The 4,497-nt window shown below is 37.9% G+C and overlaps 1 non-coding gene across 1 annotated transcript; it reads left to right on the top strand.

Moving 5' to 3' along the window:
- Window positions 1-4,292: 4,292 nt before the first annotated feature.
- On the top strand, window positions 4,293-4,497 carry LOC117969674 (small nucleolar RNA U3). The gene has a single exon (XR_004662633.1). It is a non-coding gene; the product is annotated as a small nucleolar RNA U3 (small nucleolar RNA).

Genomic DNA, 4,497 nt, shown 5'->3' with positions numbered 1-4,497 from the left:
ATAAACGTGTCTGTGAAAAAGGATTTGATCAAGTGCAGTCTTCTTCGGTGTGTTGTTGAGAATCATGAGCCATTATTCCACTCCAGGTTTAACATATAACATTATTATTATGATTTATTTCTTAGCAGACTCCGTTATCCAGAGCAACTTACAATTGTTACAAAATATCACGGCACAAAGTATCACATTACAAAATAGCACAGTACAGAATATCAAATTATAAAGTATCACATTACAGAATATCACATTACAGAGCAGTGTGGAGTAGTGGTTAGGGCTCTTGACCGGAGGGTCATGGGTTCAATCCCAGGTGGGGGACACTGTTGCTGTACCCTTGAGCAAGGCACTTTACCTAGATTGCTCCAGTAAAAACTGTTGTGAAAATAATGTATAATATGTATAATGTGATATCTTGTAACAATTGTAAGTCGCCCTGGATGAGGGCTTCTGCTAATAAATAATAATAATATTAAATTACAGATAAGAGCCGTTATAAAGTACAATACAATCAGTAGCAAATAAGATCAAAATAACGAATACAGTAAATAATTACAATTAGGAGCGAATTCGACTAAGAGCAGTTAACTCATAGTAACAATATTTACTCATGCGAGTAAAGTCCATTAAGAGCACGTAGTGATAGATGAGAATGATTTCAAATAAGAGCAATGAGAAAAATAGTGAATACGGAGAACGATAAGAGTAAAATCAACAACAAGATACAGGAAGCAGTTATAAGCAGTATAATGAACTACTCCAGAGATCGATGTGGACGGTTATTGAATCGATTCAATGATTAAACGTTTTTGAACAGGGTTTGGAACACAGACCCGGAGTGAACGGGTCCGCTTTGGCCGCCCCTCGCTCCAGCGCTTTTGGGAAGGTTTTTATTTTGTGTTTGCTCTGAACACGAATGCCCTGATTTTGAAAGCCTACCTTTTTTTCTAAAATAGACAAACCGTTCGTGCAATGAAATGGGAAACTCAAGTTGCATATCTAGCAGAATTCGTCCTGAAACAATGACAAATGTTTAAACTATTAACTTAAAGCAGCGTGCAACCCCAGCCATGCAATAACGTACCGATTCTAACCCTGCATGCACGCACGCTCGAGATATGAAGCATGCATATGCTGACGTGTCATATTCATATCTGATGAAAGAAAGGATCCGCCTTCGTGCAGAAATACCCTTCTGTCGTTTGCAGTCTAGTGGAAAATCACCTCGCGCTGAGAGCTCGTTGTGGGTTTTTGCTGAGACCACGAGTCAGTCTGAATAGCCCTGCACTAAACGCTCCACAGCCTCTATCTAGAAACACATGCGCGGACAGAATAACTGAATACACCTGCTGACCGCAACAGAACCACGAGTTAAATATACACGCGTGCCCACATGGAAACACTAGAGCAAGGTGCGTGTATGTATTTTATTTGTCTTATGTTGGTTTGTTTGCGCGTCTTTATGAATTCATAAAATGACCACAACGTGTTTATTTTTAGAGCATATGAATAGAAAAACAAAACAAGAGCTTATTTTGAGGGACAAAAAATACGATCAATGAATTGATCAGTCTTTTAATACGAGAAACAACAGGCTTTTTTTGGCGAAATAAATTGCGCTTGCAGAATTTGCTAATAAAAGCATTTTTTTATTTTACTAAGGGATTTATTCAGTTAATAGTTAATATATAATATAGTTCATATTATATTATATTCAAGATGTTTTGAAAACGCTTATGGTATCTTTAAAATCATACATTTCAATATAATTTGTGCCGCTTTACGCGTAAAGATCCACAAAAGACTCGAGTTGTCCGGTTGCAGCAGCGACTTAGCGAGCCTTTAGAATCGCTTGCCCGATTTGCGTGCTTCAAAACAGGAGGGGATGTCATTGTTATAAAACAAGAAGCAAATTCGACAACACCGACGCGCTGAAGTGACCATTAAACACGAACCAAACTATTAGTTAATTTCATTTGGAAATACAACAGAACCGGAGCAGTCTGTAATGAACGCGCCCCTTTCGCTGCTGAACGCTTTGTTAAGGAGCTGTTTCAGACTGAAAATGAAATGCAAACTCTGCGTGTTAACTCGGCGCAGTGTGCTGCAATCCCCTATTCACTGCAATAGCAACATATTTTCATGTGGATTTTAATAAGCCTGTTCCACGACGTACGGCAATGCACGCTGAAGCGTTGTAAAAACTAAAACAATCCGCGACTCGACATCAAGACAAGCTTCCAGACTCGACCGCACAAAAGCTGTTAATTTGGGTTTCAGTGCTTGTGGTTTATTATTTTCCACTGAAGATCAGCACCAACGCGTGGTCGTTTCAGAAGGACGAATCGATCAATAAGGTGAAAAAACCACCCATGCATTTTTTTAATCTTTTATTTTATATAAATATATATATAAGTATTATTTTGAGTGTTTTGAGACAGGAAATAACAGACAGCCTCTCTTCTCTTGCGCAGTAAGGTCCCCTTCCCCCTCAGAACAAGACTCGACCGCCACGCTTGTCTGATCCACACAGCACGCGCTTCTTTCCGTGTCTGCAGAGCCCTGTGAGGCGGATTGCATTGTCTCAATGGAGCGCTTAGTGCGTAATAGAATGATCCGCATTCTAACTGTGGCAACATTCTATTCTGAAGGCAAGTCTTTATTTATTTATTTATTTATTTATTAATTATTATTATTATTATTATTATTATTATTATTATTATTATTATTATTATTATTATTATCTCCACCGTTTGTTTTCACTGTCACTGAAAATATGAAAATATGTGACCATTAAAATATAATAATAATAATAATAATAATAATAATAATAATAATAATAATAATAATAATAATAACCTCACAGACAGACACGGAGCACGTAGCTTATTTGTTGTTAAGTTATTAACTGTCTCTGTTGAACCGAGTACTCCTTTGTTTTTAGCCGAAGTTTTATTTTCATCTGCAGACGCGCTCTGGATGCAAGCACAGTGCTGACATGTCATTTACTAAAATTATATTAAGCGAGGTTTCGGGTAAATAAATAAAGAAAGAATGGTGCATATTTTAGCACTACTACAAGACCATGTACGGGATTAAAATGAATGGACTATAAAATAGTCGTCATTTTTTATTTTTCTTTGTAACAATTTAATTGGTTTAAAAGCAAACAGGATTATCCATAAACTAATGTTAACAGAAAATACATATAAAAAGAGAATTTCGACAAAAGCTGCCGGGAAGCACTGGCGCTGCTGATTGGTTGTTTGTACGCGCTTTGAAAAGGGAGTCTCCTCTTCCAGAATATCACTTACAATGTGCGCCATCAAAAAAGAAAAAAATAAAGTTTCTAAAGAAGATGATTTCAGTAAGCTAAAACACCACACGAACAAACTGTCACGTGACACTTTCTATATTGGCTCGCAATGGGCTGCTGGTCCGCGGCGGTGCGGCACTGAGCGCTGGTTTAACATGTTACAGGTGTTACACACCAGCGCCAATACCTTGCACTTCCAGCGACAGTGTGTCACTGACGCTGGCATGCGTATCGGGTGGATTGAGACCACGATCCAGTGGCCGACGGAGATGTTTTTCAAAGTAATATGTTATTTGGAATATTAAAACAATCAAGTTAAATAACACATGTTTGGAAAAATATTTTTCAGTGACTTCAACAAGTAGTCTGTTTACAACAAAAATGCAATCTGTGTTAGGAACGCTATTTTAGTCCGATTTAAAATGGAATTTAAAAAATTGCTGACAAGAGTTTGGTATCAGCTGGTGATTTCCTTTAAACAATCTTTTATTGTAAAATGAACACGTTTATTCGTTTTAAAAATAAGTAAAATTGAACTGTCAGAAGTGGATTTGAACCCACGCCTCCATTCAGAGACCAAAACACACAATTCTTTAGAAAGACAGAGTTCTTGAGTCTGGCGCTTTAAACCACTCGACCATCCTGACAAACTGCGTTTGCTTTAGTAGAAAACCGCTTTATTTCAGCACAGACTAGGGTTCTCTATTGTATCAAGGCCCGATTGGGTTTATTACGCACAAACTAACTGTTGCTCCATGAATGATGTAATGACAAGTGTAAAAAAAGAAACGGATTGAAGCCGACCCAAAAAAGTAAGATTATTTATTTCAATATCACACGATAAACTTAAGGTATGCTTTAACGACTTGGCTCTGTCAAGTTAGTTTGTATTGTTAATGTAACACCTCTTTGTTACCCAGTCATTGTATCATATAAAGTAGAACTTGCCAGTTGGGGCGACGGTCTGCCAATAAAAGTTAAGACTATATTTGCAAGGATCATTTCTAGAGTGAAACATGTTTTGAAGGGATTGGTCTCGGTATCCACCAGGAGGAGTGGGAGTGTTTTCTTCTCAGCACCAAGCTGACAATGAGTGTTGTTTTCGGGCACCTGCTCGCTGCTATTGATGACACTCCAATCTTCAGTCGGGGGTTGTTGAAGGAAGGGGACACATTTTGAGTGCG

Source organism: Acipenser ruthenus, chromosome 35, assembly GCF_902713425.1.
Source record: "Acipenser ruthenus chromosome 35, fAciRut3.2 maternal haplotype, whole genome shotgun sequence".
NCBI classification, from domain to species: domain Eukaryota; kingdom Metazoa; phylum Chordata; class Actinopteri; order Acipenseriformes; family Acipenseridae; genus Acipenser; species Acipenser ruthenus.
The sequence above is the reverse complement of the archived record's forward strand: the minus strand, read 5'-3'. Positions and strand labels throughout refer to the sequence as shown.